Consider the following 20,082-nt stretch of genomic DNA (forward strand, 5'->3'; position numbering starts at 1 on the left):
TCACATGGCTGGCAAGCCACTCCCACAAAACAGGCCACACCTACAGGAGAGGTTCTAAAAAAATTTGAAACCCACCACTGGTGTCACATGCATAAAAATGGATAACCTTCAGCTCACTCTGGTAGATGTAGAAAAAATTTGGCTGTTTTAAAAGTATGGACTTTTTGTTGTTAGTTGCGAAGTCATGTCTGACCCATTGCAACCCCATAGAAAATATTCCTCCAGGCCTTCCTGTTCTCTACCATCCTCTGGAGTCCATTTCAGCTCACGCCTACTGCTTCGGGGACTCCATCCAGCCACCTCATTCTCTGCTGTCATTTCTCTTTATTAATTTTATATGTTTAGAAGCCAGGAACAGATGATGGGAAAACCAAGGATCATGGCTGGCTGGGGAGCTCTTTAGGTTGACGTCCACAAATCTTAAAGTTGTCAAGGTTAAATACTCCTAATCTAGGTATTTGAAACACCAGGACTTTCTGTTCCATGTGTCTATATTTCTGTAAATTAAATGAAAACTTTCTGGCTAAGAATTTGTGCTAGGTGTACATGGCTTTTGATCAAGTTTTGGAGTCTAAAAAATGTTTACTTCTCTGTAAAGTGACAGACTTAGAATAACAGAGTTGGAAGAGACCTTGAAGATCTTCTAGTCCAACCCTCTGCTTAGGCAGGAAACCCTATACCACTTCAGAGTGACTAATGGATATACAACATCTTAAAAATGTCCAGTGTTGGAAAATTCACAACTTCTGGCAGCAAGTTGTTCCACTGATTAATTGTTCTAACAGTCAGGAAATTTCTCCTCAGTTCTAAGTTGCTTCTCTCCTTGATTAGTTTCCACCCATTGCTTCTTGCCTGCCCTCAGGTGCTTTGGATAATAGTTTGACTCCCTCTTCTTTGTGGCAGCCCCTGAGATATTGGAACACTGCTATCACGTCTCCCCTAGTCCTTCTTTTCAAGGTACCACATACACTGTACCTGTGCATTTTGTTTTTCTTGCCTAAATGTAGAAAGTTACTAGTGAGTGAGTTATGGATGAGTGAAGCTTTTACTCATTGTTCAAACCAAGCATGAAGATCTTTATGTTATTATAATTTTATGGCCTGTAATAATTTGAATAACTGTATATTTGTAGTACACTGGAACTAATTACAGGTAGTCCTCAAATTGGGACCAGAATTTCTGTTGCTTAGCAGGGCGGTTATTAATGAGTCGTGCCTTATTTTACCAGCTTTTTTTACCAAGGACTATCTTGGCAACTTTAAAATGGGTGGACTTCAACTCCCAGAATTCCCCAGGCAGCAACGCTTAAAGATGCCAAGATTGAGAGACCTTGATTAAGAGGGCCACCTCTTTCTCTTGAAGTGTTTTTTTTAATGTAGGTAGGAAAGTAGTGACATAGGTCATCACATTGTTGCCTGCAGTCTACACTTAAGTCCATTTTATAGATTCGATCAAGAAGCAAAGCTTTGTTGCCATGACTTCTTATCTCTTTCAGTAGAGTAGTATTTGTTGACATAAGGCAGAAACTGCCAAGGCAAATGTGTAGGTGTGTTACATTTTTTTTTTTGCATGCACAAATATTTGCAGAAGGGACTGAAATGGTGTTGGGTGGGGGAGCAGCTGCCTGATCTGCCATTTTGACTGGGGAAAGGTTAAACCTGCCTTAAGATCAGGGCACTTTTTGAAACAGGTAGCAGGCATGTGGGGTGCGGTGGCTCAGTGGCTAAGACGCTGAGCTTGTCGATCAGAAAGGTTGGCAGATTGGCGCTTCAAAACCCCATCATGTGTAATGGAGTGAGCTCCTTTTACCTGTCCCAGGTTCTGCCAACCTAGCAGTTTGAAAGCAGGTAAAAATGCAAGTAGAAAAATAGGAACCACCTTTGGTGGGAAGGTAACAGCGTTCCGTGCGCCTTCAGTGCTTAGTCATGCCAGCCACATGACCATGGAGATGTCTTTGGACAGCGCTGGCTCTTCGGCTTTGAAACGGAGATGAGCACCGCCCCCTAGAGTCGGGAATGATTAGCACATATGTATGAGGGGAACCTTTATTTTTACCTTTACTTTACTAGCAGGTGTGTAAATTAGTTTTGAGTTCTTGTACCTGGTGCAGTTCAGCCTGCAGCATCCTGCAGAAGGTCAATTCCGGAGGAGATATATAGATGAGCAATCCAATTTCTATGTATTAGCAAACTCATCCTTGCTCAGTGTATTTGGGGCAACGTCAGAGCTATTTCTGGGTTTACTTCGTCGAGTACAGAAGGAGCCACTGACATGCTTTGGGAATTTAGCATTATTAGCAAGCTGCTTTTTTTGTGCCACGGATTGAATTTGTACTTCCTTCTCCGATTTCCCCCCCCAGAATATTGTTCTGTTCTTTGGTTGCATCTAGCAGATCATGCTAGGGGTACAAGTCTCCATGGTTTCTGTTTCTCCTCCTCCTCCTCCTCCTTCATAGCATTAATACAAAATATTTGTGAACTTATGAATCTGAAATACTGTCCCAGCCTGGAGATATAATATGACTGCCGAAATTGAAACATACACAAACAGTATTTAGACAGGTTCCCCTTTGGAATATTTTCTATTAGAACATGAATCACTAGAATGCAGCTGATTGGATGCTGGAAGAATCTATAACATGTCCCACCTGAAATCAAAGTAAAGAAATATTTTATTTTATTTTTTCAATTCAGATGCTACCCAATCCATTAAGGAAGCATTTCCCAAAGTTGGCCATTTTAAGATGCATAACCTGGGGAATTCTGGGAGTTGGAAGTCTGCACATCTTATAAGTAGCCAAGCATGAGAAACACTAAGCAAGGATTTTATTTAAAAAAAATATATATTTGTCCCATTAACCACATATAATGCTAAATATTTATCATTTAGTACAATAATCAATAATGGTGTGGTTCAATCATTCCATTAAATGAAAAGCTAGCTCCAATGTTACAGTTTGAGGCTATGCAACAAACAAGCAAGGCTTCCTTTAAAAAAAAGATTTTAATGAATGGTTATGTTGTATGTGTCATTAGGCTGCTTTCTTTTCCCCCTTACTCCCCGGACACCTACTTTTCTCAAGCGGAGTGCACTGTAGCAACTGTCGCTGTTAACCAGTAGATATCCTTTCAAGAGTAAGACAAAGTTTTATATGCTTTTGCAGCAAGGATTTTATGCTGTATTTTACCTTGGCTACGCCATCACTTCTGGCCTTGGCTTTCTTGGATCTGATGTGCGGTGGGAGCCAAAAAAGCCAACACAATCCTAAGTTGCATTAACAGATGGATACAATCAAGATCAAGTGAGGTACTAATACCACTCTATAAAGCCTTACCGTGTTTCCTCGAAAATAAGACAGGGACATATTTTCTTTTGACCCCCGAAATAAGCACTTGGCCCTATTTTTGAGGAGGTCTTATTATTTTTGAGGTGCAGGAGGCGGCGAGCATGGTCACCTCATGGCTGCTGCTGTGTTGCAATATTTTTGGGGAGGGTTTATTTTCAGGGGAGGGCTTATTTTAGCGCATGCGCTCAAAAGCCTGATTGGGCTTATTATCTGGGGAGGTCTTGTTTTCAGGGAAACAGGGTAGTAAGACCACACCTAGAATACTGCATCCAGTTTTGGTAACTACACTATAAAAAAGATGTTGAGACTCTAGAAAGAGTGCAGAGAATAGGAACGAAGATGATTAGGGGACTGGAGGCTAAAACATATGAAGAACGGTTGCAGGAACTGGGTACATCTTGTTTAATGAAAAGAAGGACTAGGGGAGACATGATAGCAATGTTCCAATATCTCAGGGGCTGCCACAAACGGTTCACCCACAAATGCGCGAACGACAAAAGCGCACCTGACTAAACCGCGGTGACAAAACCGCGAGTTCTAAAGCATGCCGATGAATGAGCGCTGAAGCGCGCTGACAGAAGCGCGCTGTAACCCTAACCCTAACCCTAACCCTAACCCTAACCCTAAACCTTACCTTAACTTAAATCACGCTTCTGTCGGTGCGCTGCTGTCGGTGCGCTGTTGTCGGCGCGCTGTTGTCGGCGCATTGATGACATCGCGCATTTGTCGGGTCACGGCCACAAACAAGAGGGAGTCAAACTATTCTCTAAGGACAAGGAATAATGGATGGAATGATCAAGGAGAGATTCAACCTAGAAATAAGGAGAAATTTTCTGACAGTGAGAAGTTGAGAACAATCCACCCATGGAACAGAAGTTGCCTTTTGAAGTTGTGGGAGCTACATCACTGAAGACTTTCAAGAAGAGATTGGACTGCCATTTGTCAGAAATGGTGTAGGGTCTCCTGCTTGGGTGGGGGGGTTGGACTGGATGACCCACAAGATCCCTTCTAGTTTTGCTAATCTTTAATCTGATACAAAAAATAGTTGAACCAAATTTCCTCTCCTTATGAGGAAAAGGGGACTTAATCTTTACCACTTTTTTGGTCAAGGCCTTTTTCTTGTCCCTCCAAATTCCTGAACAGCTTTGATAGGATAAGACATTTTTGGCTTGTGAAACATAAACAGGCGTCTCTTCAGCTGTCCAACCAAATGGATCCTTGTGTTTTCCTTGGCAGACAATGCAAGATACTTTTGAAGGGAGAGAATCTAAAAATGGAGCAATGTATTTTCAAGGTATTGGAAGCAATAGTTTAAGCGTAGATATTCACATTTCAGGCCATGGGAATTTCCTCTTAATTGACAAGAGTTTGCAAGTCAATGATCTACCTCTTGGTAACCAATGCACAGGCAATCCTCAACTTATAACTGTTCATTTAGTGACCGTTTGAAATTACAATGGCACTGAAAAACATTTTTTCACACTTTTGACTGTAGCTGCATCCCCCATGGCCATCCGGATGCTTGACAACTGTTTCATATTTATGATGATTGCAGTGTCTCAGGGTCAGGTGATCACCTTTTCTGACCTTCTGGCAAACAAAGTCAATGGGAAAGCCAGATTCACTTAATGACCAGGTTACTAATTTAACAACTACAGCGATTCACCTAACAAATGTGGCATGAAAAGTAGAAGTTGAAGACCCCTGTGAGTCCCTTGGACCTCAAGGCAATCAAACCAGTCAGTCCTAGAGGAGATCAACCCTGACTGCTCTTTAGAAGGCCAGATCCTGAAGATGAAACTCAAATACTTTGGCCACCTAATGAGAAGGAAGGACTCCCTGGGGAAGAGTCTGATCCTGGGAAAGATGGAGGGTAAAAGAAGAAGGGAATGACAGGCTGATGGCTGGCTGGAGTCACAGAATCAGTAGGCTTGAGCTTAAATGGACTCCGGGGGGATTATAGAGGACAGGAAAGCCTGGAGGAACGAACGTTGTCCATGGGGTTGCGATGGGTTGAACATGACTTTGTAGCTAACAACAATCTCTTCCTCCCTTTCATTATTGATAAGCAATATTTACTGAAGGAAGTAGCAGGCTATTAGCAAAGGATTTCAACAACTGCTGTGATTCAGAACAAACTTTGATAAAGGCACTTTTTTGTTTTATTGCTTTCCCTTCCTACTTAATGGATTATTTCACCTCTTTCTGATGAGTGGGCTGGTCATCCATATATTGTTTTGTGTAATGCTTTTTGTTCTTTGCATTTCTCTTTCTGACAATCTCATCAGTTCTATCCAACCACAGTATTCTTAATCTTCCCTTTCCATCTATCCCCTTTCCTTCATGTAATGATTTTGTTGTTTGAACCTCGTTCATTTTCTCTGGGTAACCAAAGGATTCCTTTGCCGCTGTCTCTCTGCGTATTCAGAGGTGGGATTCACTTACCTTCCCTAAAGGTAAAGGTTCCCCTCTTACCTATGTGCTAGTTGTTCCCGACTCCAGGGGGCGTTGCTCATCTCCGTATCAAAGCCGAAGAGCCAGCACTGTCCAAAGATGTCTTTGTGGTCATGTGGCCAGCATGACTAAACACCGAAGGCGCACGGAACGCTGCTACCTTTCCACCAAAGGTGGTTCCTATTTTTCTACTTGCATTTTTTATATGTTTTCAAACTGCTAGGTTGCATAAGCTGGGACAAGTAATGGGAGCTCACTCTATTACACGACGCTAGGGATTCGAACCGCTGAACTGGCGACCTTTCTGATCAATAAGCTCAGGGTCTTAGCCACTGAATCACCACGTCTCATACCTTCCCTACCAGTTCGCAAATGTGAGCATGCTCTTGTCTGCACATGCGCACTGCCTTCTGCGTATGCGCAGTGCTTGCACATTATGTCGGGGTGGTAGGCGGAGCCTCCTGCAGCTGCTGCTACTGGTTTGCCTGAACCAGAGTGAACTGGCTGAATACCACCTCTGCTTGTACTGCTAGCTGGGAGAAACCTTGGGAGACAGGAGGAAGAGCCACAGCCTTAGACAATTGTCAGCTGCCAGCTTAAGCTTGCTGTGCTTTGCTATTATGCAGTGAGAGATTGCCATCAACTGGGGATCATGGGGGAAATGGAAGGGGCAATCGAAAGTAGATGCTGTACATCCTCGAGACGCTGCTTCAAGAAGAATCCCGCTGGAAGAAGTTGCATTCCAACTTGCGCTTGAACTGACCATTATGAAAACATATTTGCAAGACTTGATTGGTTAACTGGGGTTGGCAATGAGAGACAGTTAAGGGGGGAAGTAGAACATAGGGATTTTGACGTGCAGTTCTCAGTTCTCGTTATGCAATAACACAATCTACTTGATCACTAATAAAACTATAACTTTCTCAACAAATGGAGCCAAGGATCATTTCTACTTAGAGGTTTAAATCGTGGCAGTTCTGACAACACTGGTCTGATGGAGGGATGGTGTCTCAGAAGGGACTTTGATCCTTGGGAGTAAGCAAAGTCCCCTCGGGTTTGAACTCTTGGTGATTTCTTGGACAAAGGTGGCTTTTTTTGTTTACTTTTTGATCTAGCTTGCAGTGTTGATGGTCTCCCATTCTGCTCCTAGCCAGGCTCAACCTAGCTTCTATGTTTTAGAGCAGGGGTCAGCAACCTGCGGCTCTGGAGCCGCATGTGGCTCTTTCATCCCTCTGCTGCGGCTCCCTGTCGCCAGTCGGTTCCACAATTGATGGAGCTTTCAGTTAGGCTGGGTAGAGGAAAAAAGGATGCTAAGCTAGGAGGAGACTCTATGGTGGGGAAACTGGACTTCCGGTCGGCTCCAGAATTGAATGGGGGGCTTCCGCTTAGGACCTTTGTGGCTTTTTGAGTATTTAAGGTTGCCAACCCCTGTTTTAGAATGTGTGTGTCCAGACAAGGCAAACAAGGTCCGATCAACTGCTAGACTACAGCAAGGCACTACTTCCCACATGCTGGTGTTCTAACCACCCCTGCACTCTTATCAAACAAGGCAATTCTCCTACACCACAGCTGGTATCTGTAGATATAACTATTTATTCCTATCTGGAAGGAAAGCAAGTGAAGGTCCCAATGAAATTGAAGGGCTTCCTGCTGAAGCAGATTAACTTCCCTGGCTTTTAATTACCCACCAGAAAAGTATAGATTCCATTGTGCTTACCCAGAGGAGTTTTTCCCTATAATTTTGCATAATTAAAAATCAAGCCTATTGTGTTTTGCTGGGTCTATGGGCATAATTGCCACTTCTGGATTTTACTGTTATTCATTCCTAGAGAGTGGTTGAGTTTGTTGCTACCTAGGCTTCTTCACTTAGATTTCAATGGGACTCATTTCTCGCTCTAAAGGCAGCCCCGGTGATTTAAAGGCTAGGCGCAAAGCATTTCTTCAAAGAGAGAAAACTAACAGTTTGAGAACTTTTTAATTTATAGGACAGGCAACCCAATGAAGGGGCATATGAGATAATATAAAACATTATACAGGGCCTGAAAAACCAGAGTTTGGGATTTTGTTCACTTTCCTTATAATATTACATCCAATTAAATAGGGATACAGAAAGAATGTGATTTTCCATATGTATTTCAATCTTCATGATTTCCAGATATGTGGAGTTCAACTCCCAAAGTTCTCAGCAGGGGCTTGCTGGATAGGGCATTCTGGGAGTTGAAGTCCATGGATCTGGATGTGATCAAGATTGAGAAACAATGAACATGGGATGGATGGTGAGAAGCAGAGGTGGTATTCAACCAGTTCTGACAGGTTCTGGAGAACTGGTAGTGGAAATTTTGAGTAGTTCAGAGAACCGGCAAATGCCACCTCTGGCTGGCCCCAGAGTGGGAAGGGGATGGAGATTTTGCAATTTCCTTCCCCCAGGAGTGGGGAGGGAATGAGGATTTTGCAATATCCTTCCCTTGCCAGGCCCACAAAGGCATGGCCACAAAACCACACCATATCCACAAAGCCACGCCCTCAAAGCCACGCCCACTGAGCCAGTAGTAAAAAATTTTGAATCCCACCACTGGGAGAAGCCTGTATGACTTTAAAGGAAGGTTAGACAAATTCTTGAAGATGAGTGGTAATGATAGTCATATTGTAGGAGAAGGAATGGCAGAACCTAGAGGTGGAGTGAAAGGAGGGATAAACCTAGAATTCCTATGTAGTCACAAATTAATTAAACACAATTCCCCCTTGAGTGCGTTGATCCTTATGTAACTCTAACCAGGGGCTGACCATTAGTTGAAAAGATTCCTCTGCATAGGCCTTTAGTAATAAGTCAGTTTAATTGCGCCTTCACTAGGGACCTGGTCTTTTGCACCTGACACATATGTTCTCATCTATCCTAACCAATAGGGAAGTCATGCATATTATGGCATTAGTTATGGGGAATCCAAACAATTAAGCTGTGTCATGTTTATGTGTTACTTGGGAGCTTTTCACAGGTATCTTAGTTGGGAAGAAGCATTGTATTAGATAGATTCAGTCTGATCAGATTTGATTATTGATCTTTTTAACACCTATATATGGCAGTGCAATTTTGCTTTTTCAAGCATTACTGATTGCAGTTCTTACTAAGAAATGAGGAATGATATATATATGCTAGCCCAAAACTCTTCAATTAATATTTGTCCACACCTTCTTCTCCCTTGTTCAACTAATTCCCACAACACTGTCAAATTATTTACTAAGACTGTGTTATTCTTCTTCTTCTCATCTTTCCTAGCACCTATCTCTTCCCACTTATGACTACAATCATGTTGCTTGCATCTTTACAATTTATATTGTTTTATTTGTTTCCTAGTATGATTTGATTGCTTATTAGTAACCTATGACTATTCCTAAGTGTTGTATCTTATTATTCTTGATGAATATATTCTATTCTATTCTTCTTTATGTACACAGAGAGCATATGCACCAAAGACAAATTCCTTGTGTTTCCAATCACACTTGATCAATAAAGAATTCTATTCTATTCTATTCTATTCTGTTCTGTTCTGTTCTGTTCTGTTCTAAAATATTGTTTCTCAATCAACCTGGGAATAATAGTTAAGATGGGTAAGGTGACAACCAGCAGTTCCAGGCTATTTCAGCAGTGACTGTCCAGAAATGTAAAGATTAGCCTCTCAAGTTTTAGACTTCTAGTATTTTTCTTCTGCTCTGCCAAGATTCTGACTTTTTAACACTGCTGCAAGCAATTAATTGTTAAATTTTAGGCTCCATTCTTGTGTGCAATAAATATTCTAATCTAACCAAACCGCATCTGACAGTGTTTTGCCAACTCAAGCCAAGTTTTGTACAAGAGATTAAATGTCTGGGCCACTAGGATTTATCTCTGAGCCAACCTGGTATAGACACAATACCCATAGCTATCAAAGATGGAAGTCCCATGCTCTGTTAGGTTAAAATTTAGCTGCTTACTTTCTGGTTTGTATATATAGCTGGATATAGCTAACATAACTGTTTTAATTGTATTATTTGTATATAGTTCTTATGTTTTTATGTCTATTTGTATACTTTCCAGTGGTTCTATGAGGTCTTTAAATATAGATGTGAGGGGAGGAGGGAAGGAGTGGGAGGGAGAGAGGGAGAGAGAGAGATGATAGAGACAGATAAATGATAGAAGACATATGATATAGCTAGCTAGCTAGACAGACAGACCTATCATATGGTGAACAGGTAAGGGAACTAAGTATGTTTATTTTCTATAGCACCTGAAAGCAGGGCAAGAAACTCATCTGAGGAAGATCCAAGCTGGAAATAAGGAAGAATTTTTCTGATAGTGAGAACAATGAATAGGCTATTTCCTTGAGTTGTGGATGCTGAATCACTGGAGGTTTTCCAAAAATTGACATTTGACTGGGATGGTGTAAAGCTCCTGACTTGAGTAGGAGGTTGGACTAGACGACCTCCAAGGTCCCTTCCGGCCTTATGGTGAGAGAGAGGGAGAGAGGGAGAGGGAGAGAGGGAGGGAGAGGGAGGGAGGGAGGCAGGTAGATAGGTCGGACGGCCCTTGTATTGATGAATGGATGAATGAGTGGATGGATGGTGGATCCTTGATTTGGAATGGCATCGAAATGAATCCAGCATTTTGAAGTTCAAATCAAGCTGTGCAGAGGTGGAAAACAGAAAAGAAAATATTAAATATACAAGTATATATTCAAGAGTGATATATAGAGGGTAGGGGAAACATAGGATAGATTAGCAAGGTAAGGGAATAAGAAATGATGCTAAATTATATTTGGGTTTGCGGAAATACCATCCCAAGGAAATATAAATTGAGATTTAAAAGAGACACCTATAACATCAGAAAAAGAAAGGGAGAAAGGAGAAGAGAACGAGAGGAAGAGGAGGGAAGGAAGGAATAGGTAAGGAGAGGAGGGTGGAAGGGAGAGAAGGAGAGAAGGTAGGAAGGGGAAGAGGAAGAATAGGAGTAGGGGAGAGGTAAGGGAAGAAGGAAGGGGAAGGAGAGGAGGAAGAAAGAATGTAGAGAAGGGAGGGAGGGCGAAAAGAAAGGGAAAATAAGGTGGTGTTACAGCAGGCGGAAGGAATGGTAAATAAAGCAACCCAAAATGTATATTATAATCTATTAAATGGCATAACAAATAGTATAAGAATGACAAATGCAAAGAAGAATAACAATTATGTGAATGTATACTTAAAATGGTATGTAAGAGAATAAAAAATAATAAAAATTGGGGGTGGAATCAAGATGTGCAAAGATCCAAACATCAATTGGTGAAAGATGTGTGTGGATAGGCAGCCTCTCTGCATCTGACAAAGGCAACAAGGAAACTGATGTTGTTTGGGGAAATGGGGTGTCAAAGTTTCTGTTTGCTTTAACGAACTAGGATTTTAAAGCAAGATTGTGCCCTTTGAGACAAGTTTAAGTTCTCCAATGTAGCAAATTAGTTATTTGCAAACTACACCATAGTTTCTTTAACTTCATATTTTCAATGTTCCAAATGATTCTAATACTTTTAATTACCACGTAATGTAATTTCTCTGTGTTGGTTTTCTCAATTTATTCATTTTCAATTTTTAAGGGTCCAAAGACTCTTTGATAGCCTCGGAAGAATTATGTGGTGGGTACCAGCTGCTTATTCTTCTGCTTGAAAAACCATAATTACTTCATGACTCATTTCTTGTGTTTAGGCCTATAAATACTATTCAGTGCTAATAAGACGTGAAATTCAAAATACCAGCCTGGGATGCTCAGAATTCCTGCTTTATACTAGTGAGCACAGCCCAAATGCTACAGCTGCCACCATGACGGGTTGCTTTGTCAAATCTGATCTGCAATGGAAACTCTACCAAATTATTAATTAAGTCACAAGGAAGAGAAAGCTGTAAAATGAAGAGGGAAGAAGGAGAAAAGAGGGAGAAGAAATTAGGTTGTATCAGCCTTGTCTACAAGCCCAATATTTTTTTAAAATAGAATACAATAAAAGAGTTGGATGGGACCTTGGAGGTCTGTTAGTCCAACCCCCTGCTTAGGCAGGAAACCCTACACCACCTCAGACAAATTTTTAAGAAGACAACATCTTCTTAAAAACTTCCAGTATTGGAGCATTCACAACCTCTGGAGGCAACTTGTTCCACTGATTAATTGTTCTAACTGTCAGGAAATTTCTCCTTAGTTCTAGGTTGGTTCTCTCCTTATTAGTTTGAACAACCCATTGCTTCCTGTCCTGCTCTCAGATGCTTTGGAGAATAGCTTGACTCCCTCTTCTTTGTGGCAGCCCCTGAGATATTGGAAGACTGCTATTATGTCTCCCCTAGTCCTTCTTTTCATTAAACTAGACATACCCAGTTCCTGCAACCGTCCTTTATATGTTTTAGAATGATGTGGAGATATTCAATTGTTATTCTTAATCATTTCCCCTCCTCTGCTATTTTCTTTTCGCCAGGATGTCAAATCACATTTGGCCAAATGCTCCCTCCCTGGACTGTCCCTGGGTTCCATACTGCCCCCTGCCCAAAAGCTGCCTTCAGTGGTTAAACTTCAGGCTGAGGAAACAATACTAGTAGATGTTTTACATGGAGAAAAGAGACTGCCGTGCCTTAGGTCCAAGCCATCAGTAAGGTCTCCTATCACTGTGTTTAATCCGCACTTACACTTCTTTATTAGACATGAAGTTAACTTTTTGCAGTTAGTCTTTATTGGCCTATCATTTTATACAGCCTGCAGCTAGTTGCTTTCCCAGTAAGGCTAAAGTAAAACAGCTACCCAGGGGCTTAAAATGTAATGATAAGCAAAGGAGAGGAAGGAAGAGAGTAATAAAATTTGGCATCAAAAGATGAACCTGGAAATCAGGATGAAATTTAGTTCTTTCTTTTTTTTAGTGAAACATTAAAAAAAAGTTCTCAGGAATTGAAGTTAAGAAAAGCAACTCGGGATTTAGCTTAAAAAGTTGGAAAAGAAAAGAGGGAGGGAGGAAGCAACTGTGTGTGCGTGTGTGTGTGTGAGAGAGAGAGGGGGGGGAAGGAGAGGGAGAGAGAGAGAGAGAGAGAGAGAGAGAGAGAGAGAGAGAGAGAGAGAGAGAGAGAGAGAGAGAGAGAGAGAGAGAGAGAGAGAGAGAGATTTTTGACTTGCTAGCAATGCAGATACATAAGTCATAAAAAGCAAAGTGGAAGTAATAAGATGGGAGCTCTTATAGCATTTATGTCATTACTTGGATTGCAATAGTTGGTGCTTTCTGTTTATTACAATAGTTCAGACTGAAAGTGAGCAAGCAATGGAGTGCTAGAGGGTGTAGCTATAACCCTCTAAGTCGATCATGGAGTCTCTCCGCTTGCTAGATACATCTTTTAAATATATTTGAACTACTTTTCATATATTTTCTGTGGGCCCAGTGGAAGGAAGGAAAATAAATTAAATGAAAGCTGGTCATCTTTGAGTTTAAATTTTAATAAATGTTCCCCTATGGAACATTTATTAAAATCACCTGTGGGCACATGTGCTGTAGCCAGCTGCTCTTCTGGTTTCCAGCCCGCCGGCCAGCTGCTCTTCACGGCTTCTGGAGTGCTGGAAAACAGCCTGAAAACGGGCCAAAAAACCGGCCTAAAAACCAGGCTGTTTTGGGGGGCCATTCTCAGGCCATTTTTGTGGTGTTTTCTGGGATGTTTCTGGGCCATTTTTCCTTGCAGGTGCCAGAATGGCCAGCTGGTCATTGCGAGTGCTGGAGTACCAAAATATGGCCTAAAAACAGCCTGAAAAAAGTCCCCCCAAACACCCTAAAAACAGTCAAAAAACTCGCATGCGTGCGCCGGCCAGCCAGTCTTTGGATTTTCAGCGCTCCAGTGAATGCACATGCACACATGCACGCCCATCGCATTTTGGGCATGGTGCCAAAAAAGTTCGCCATCACTGCCCTATACAGTAGGGCAGATCCTCCCTGACCTGCTTGCCAGCTGTTTTCATATTATTCGCTTTTTAAAGTGCTGTGTAGCACCACGGAAAAGTTTTTAAAGAGCAGAGCGAGAGCCTCTGAATGCTGCAGAAGATGGTTCCCTTGGTTACAGTAAGAAGCCAATGACGTGGGAAGCGCACCAGAGTCTTGCCTTCAGAATTAAATCTTTGCCTCCCCAGATGGGAAAAAAGATGCATATAAGTTCCTGCTGCTTTTGGGAGTGTTTATTATTCTGCTTGGGAGTGTTTATTATTCTGCTTTTACAGCCTGAAAGCCCTTTTGAATGGGTCCCTTCTGAAACATACCTCGTATGTTGCCCTTCCCAACCTCTAGATGTTTTCCTCTGACCCTTTGCCTGTGCTGGCTGGAATTCATGAGAGCTGTAGCCGAAAACATCTGGAAGGTTCCAGAAGTTGGATCCTCCTTCGGAAGGAGGAATCGCGTGTGAATTTCATGGTGTTTGGTTTTTTTCAGAGAAGGACGTGCATATGTGCATTTGTGTTTGGGTCACAGTTTGAAGGCCTCCACTCAGTTTTGTTGCTACTTGCCTTATATAATAATAGGATCACGTGCCAATGAAGCAAGACTGAGAACGAATAGGCCACCATCTAAAATGCAATAGAGCAATTAAAAATCGGCACAAATCAATATTTTAAAAATTCAGGGTGCTGAGGGAGGAGAACAGTTAGTTCCTGACAGTGAGAACACTTAATCAGTGGAACAACTTGCCTGTAGAGGTTGTAAATGCTCCAACACTGGAAGTTCTTAAGAAGATGTTGGATACCCATTTGTCTGAAGTGGTATAGAGTTTCCTGCCTAAGCAGGGGGTTGGACTAGAAGACCTCCAAGGTCCCTTCCAATTATTCTACTCTACTCTACTCTACTCTACTCTACTCTACTCTACTCTACTCTACTCTACTCTACTCTACTCTACTCCCATTCCCATTCCCATTCCCATTCCCATTCCCATTCCCTATTCTATTCTATTCTATTCTAATCCTTGTCCTAGTCCTATTCTATTCTACTCTATTCCTATTCCTAATCCTAATCCTAATCCTAATCCTATCCTTTTTCTATTCTATTCTATTCTATTCTATCACATGCCAAGTGGCTTGTGTCCTGAGCATGGCTCTTATATCTGGTTATCAAAAGACGATCAAAAAAGTCTCTTTGTTCTTAGAGGTTAAGAATTTTCCTACCTGTTCACCTCTATCTGAAAGATGCTCCCTGACTTTATAAGCCTGATTTTTAGTTACACATCTTGTAGTCCAATTGCCTGGCTTGATGTGCTTGCTTCGGCAGCACATATACTAAAATTGGAACGATACAGAGAAGATTAGCATGGCCCCTGCGCAAGGATGACACGCAAATTCGTGAAGCATTCCATATTTTTATCAAGAGCCGAGGTGGTGCAGTGGTTAAATGCAGCACTGCAGGCTACTGCTAGATCAGCAGTTCAGCGGTTCAAATCTCACCGGCTCAGGGTTGACTCAGCCTTCCATCCTTCCGAGGTGGGTAAAATGAGGACCCAGATTGTTGGGGGCAATATGCTGACTCTGTGTAAACCGTTTAGAGAGGGCTGAAAGCCCTATGAAGCGGTATATAAGTCTATTGCTATTGCTATTGATAATTTGTGTTTTTGACTCCTTATTGTCTGGCTGTGTGTTGACCATACAGTACATTTTGGAGAATGTTCCAAGTTGCCTCCTGCTATCCAGGCGCTCCAGTTATCAAATGATAGAAGATGCAAATTGAAGGCGTGCGCTGAATTTCATCAAGATCAAAGATGCAATGAAAGCATTCTCCCTTTGGATGTATTTTTAGAACTGTCCAAAAAAAATTAAAATAAAATAAATAAATTTGAATGTTATGTTCATTAGGCATGCCCTCCTAATGGAAGTTTGGCAGTCCACGGGGACAGAGTGAGAGACATAATTGCTAGGTGTGAATCTAATTCACACTTGATTCTCTGCCTTTTGTGATTGGGAAGTGATTTCTTCGCAGTTTTTGGCAGCACGAAGAGTATGCAAATGGGCAGGCAAATGATGAGCATTGAGAAGATCTTTATATCAACCATTTGGCTTAGTTTGGCAAAAAATAGTAAGTGCTAGCACGGCTACCAAGGGGGCATGATGGCTCAGTGGTTAAAGATGTTGAACTTGTCAGCTGGAAAGCTGACAGACCGGATTTGAGACCTGAGCACCGCATAATTAGATGAGCTCCCGTTAACGTGTCCCAAGTCTTCCCTACCTAGCAGTTCGAAAGCATGCAAATGCAAGTAGACAAATAGGTACCACCTCGGTGGGAAGGGAACAGTGTTCCGTATGCCTCGGTATATAATCATGCTGACCACATAACCATGGAGGCATCTTCAGCGCCACTCCTAGAGTTGGACATAACTGGACAGGGGAAACCTTTACTTTTACCTTTACTAGCAAGGTTCATATTAAAATTGGTAGACATTTGAAAGGGAATAGACACCTTGACCTGCTTGATCTCCAGATTTTTTTCATGCAACTTAGTAACCAAGTTCATTGTGCAATTTTCTCTACATCAGTGTTTTCTCAACCCTTGCAACTTTAAGATACAGAAACTTCAACTCCCAAAATTCCCCCATTCAGCCTTGCTGGGAGTTGAAGTCGACATATCTTAAAGCTGACAAAGTTGAAAAAACACTGATTTAGGCCATAAAGTCCAGCCTCCTATTCAACGCAGGAATGCACATGAAAGCATTCCAACACATGAATCATGAGATTCCTCTCCAGACGGTCTCACACCCCAGGTCGGAGAGAAAAAAACGTGAATTGACCCAATGGTACCCAATTTTCTTTAGTATAGAACTGTGAGGGCCAACCTATGGCATGCGTGCCAGAGATGGCATGCAGAGCCCCCTCTGGTACGTCAGCTGGCTGGTGTACATATGCACCTCAGAAACCCAACCATCAGGTGGCCGGTGCACATCGGAAACCTGACAACCAGCTGGCTGAGCTTAGCCAGCTGGTTGTCAGGTTTCCCATGTGCACCGGCCACCTGATGGTTGGGTTTCTGAGGTGCATGTGTACGCCAGCCAGCTGGTCATCGGGTTTCCGAGGTGTGCATGTGCACTGACGAGCTGGTCATCAGGTTTTCGGTGCTCTGGAGCATGGCTTCCAATTTGGGCACTTTATGCCTAAAAGGTTCACCGTCACTGGTATAGAAAATACTAGTATGCTCCAGAAGTTGTGAATTCTCCAACAGTGGAAGTTTTTAAGAAGACATTGGACAACCATTTGTCTGAAATCGTATAGAGTTTCCTGCCTAAGCAGGGGGTTGGACTAGAAGACCTCCAAGGTCCCTTCCAACTCTTCTATTCTATTCTATTCTATTCTATTCTATTCTATTCTATTCTATTCTATTCTTGTTCGATCAGTTATTTCTCTACCTTGATTGGCTAGCTGGGGAATTTTGGGAGTTGAAGTCCCCTTGTTAAAATTAAAATTGCCAAGGTTGAGAAAACACTGCTCTACAAGCGGGTAAAAATGGAAAGCAGAAACAGGTATCTCTATCCATTTCAGCGATTGCCGCTTTAATATTGTTGTGGTGCAGGATATGCATTTTCCCTCTCACAGCTGCAGCAGGCTGCTGACTCATCATTTTGTCCTTAGATGACCCCACCGGTTTCTTGTCTGCTCTATATGAGGCTATGGGGAGGAGGAGAAGGAGAATAAGATGGGGGGGGGGAGTGGAGTATCATTGTGAAGAAGTCAAGCTTAAAGCTGCTGCATCCAGAGCGTTCCGAATTCGGCTAGACGTTTGTCACTCCCAGACTGGTGATTTTTTTCTGCAGTGTGCAAGAGTTGCATTGTCCCAACTGGTGTTGTTGCTAGAAATATTGGAGAAAGGCTGAATTCTATAAGCTGTGCCTATGACACAACTAAGGGATGCGGTGGCTCAGTGGCTAAGACACTGAGCTTGTTGATCAGAAAGATCGGCAGTTCAGTGGTTCAAATCCCTAGCGCCGCGTAACGTAGTGAGCTCCCAACTTCTGCCAACATATCAGTTTGAAAGCATGTAAAAATGCAAGTAGAAATATAGGAACCACTTTGGTGGGAAGGTAACAGCGTTCCGTGTGCCTTTGGCGTTTACTCCAAAGATGGTATTCAGCAGGTTCTGACCAGTTCTGGAAAACCGGTAGTAAACATTTTGGAGAACTGGTAAATACCGCCTGTGACTGTCCCTGTCCCTATCTATTCTCTGCCTCCTGAGTCCCAGCTCATTGGGAGGAAAGGGGGATTTTGCAGTAACCTTCCCCTAGAGTGGGGAGGGAATGGGGATTTTACAGTATCCTTCCCCTGCCACGCCTACCAAGCCATGCCACACCCACCAAGCCATGCCCACAGAACTGGTAGTAAAAATGTTGAATCCCACCACTGGTTTACTCATGCCAGTCACATGACCAGAGAGGTCTTCGGACAGAGCTGGCTCTTTGGCTTTGAAACAGAGTTGAGCACCCCCCCACCCGAGTCGGGAATGACTAGTAAATATGTGCGAGGGGAACCTTTACCTTTGCCTTATGACACAACCATGAGCATATATATATTTTCATGTTTAGTCTGGTTTTCTTGCTTACTTTTGGGTGTTGCCAGTTAACATGATACCAGTATGAAAACGATGAATACCTGCTCTAAAAATAATCTCCGAAACCCCTGCGAAACTGGCTGTTTAGACCAGCTTGAGATAATAAATAGACTGCTTTAAATAATACAATGGGAGAAAGATGCTCCTTGAGTTTTCAGTGTCAGCACTTATGCAAGAATTACAAAGCTGGAACATACCCAATCAATGGTTATCCGGTTTCTTTTAAAATATCCTAACTGAAGGTGGAGCTATGCACCATTTCTTTTGGTATTGATCCCATTGTTGAAAGTCTATGGAGATTCCAGGGTGGATTTGATTTAAATCAAGTCTATTTAAACCATGATTTAAACTATGATTTAAATCACTAGCAAAAAGGCTTGATTTAAATCAACTTTGATTTAAATCATAATTTTTAAAGAGCAACTGTCATCTCTGTCCTCCTCTGATCCACTGTTGACTCCCCAACAGTCCCATTCAGGGATGAGTTGCTGCCGGCATTACTGTTGGTTCGGTGTGCCCAGGAATCTGCACGCGTGCTCTGCACGTGTGCGCATTTGCAGATAAAAAGGTCTGCGCATGCGCAAAACCTTAAAAAGTGAAAAGAAATTGCAATGCAAATTATTCTGTACATGGGCAGAACCAGAAAACAAGATGGCACAGCCATAGAAGAACTGGTTTGGGGACGTGGCAGGCCTGGGTCGCTGCCGGTTCCAGCAACACAGTCCGCTAAGTTACTACCAGTTCGGCCGAACTGGTCCAAACTGGTAGGAACCAACCTCTGGTCGCATTCACTTTAATGGGATGGCTGGTGAAGCAGCAGTGACACAACAAGGTAAGGGACATGGTAGCTAGCAGGTGAGTGGTTATCCACCAAAAGGGGCTGCCATGATGGATCTGAAATGACAGGTGCTCTTTAATATTATATTTATAAGCTGCACAGAAGGTTTCGCTTTCATTTTTACTGCTTGCCCTTCCTCCTCTAAGGCTCCTCCTTAGAGCCTGGTGGTACCAATGCATTTCTCTTCAAACAATCATACACAGTTTGTAGTGTACATAGATTGGCAAAACAATGGGATAAAGGAATATTCCTGAACATTGTTTTATAATTTATCTCATCGTTACTGTGAAATTGTGTGAATGCATCAATGCGGTGCATGTTATCTCAGCTTGCAGTGCTTGCATTCATTGAATGAGTTTATACCAAAAATGTAAATATTGCAGAATATACAGGCTCATGCTACATACTGTAACTAACATATTCATTTCATGCTGAATAAACTAAATTATTAATGTATCTTATACAGATGGATTTCTACTCCAAAAGCATTTTATTAAAATAAATTTGATAAAAATAAAAATCCTATTTTTTATTTTTATTTTTTAAAAAGTATCGATTTTTATCCACCCTGGGAATTTCTCAGTCCTCCAGGCCATGGTTGTCCGAAAGGTGCTTTTTCAGGAAGAAACTGGACTTTCTTGTTTTTTCTTTGAATGCGATTGAAAGATGAATACCCTTCGAATGGTGTGGGAGATTTTCAGAAGGACTGCAGACCACAGGAACCATTTGCACCACTCAGGTGACCCTGAGGATGCAGATAAATCTCCAAGTGGCCTCAATGACCCTCCAAAAGGATGCAAATGACCAGCTGTCTACAAGGAGTATAAATAAATGAGCCGAGGTGGCGCAGTGGTTAGGGTGCAGTA

The 20,082-nt window shown here is 42.2% G+C and overlaps 1 protein-coding gene and 1 non-coding gene across 2 annotated transcripts in view; both read left to right on the forward strand.

The window, feature by feature from the left end:
• The window catches only part of SLC9A1 (solute carrier family 9 member A1), an 88,693-nt gene that overhangs the window by 36,282 nt on the left and 32,329 nt on the right, over positions 1-20,082 (forward strand). The window lies entirely within an intron of this gene.
• LOC148043090 (U6 spliceosomal RNA) lies at positions 15,048-15,154 on the forward strand. Its single transcript, XR_015698428.1, has one exon. It is a non-coding gene; the product is annotated as a U6 spliceosomal RNA (small nuclear RNA).

The sequence above is a fragment of the Thamnophis sirtalis genome, unplaced genomic scaffold, assembly GCF_051295495.1.
Source record: "Thamnophis sirtalis isolate CommonGarterSnake01/CBP01778 unplaced genomic scaffold, rThaSir2_p1.2 scaffold_13, whole genome shotgun sequence".
NCBI lineage: Eukaryota > Metazoa > Chordata > Lepidosauria > Squamata > Natricidae > Thamnophis > Thamnophis sirtalis.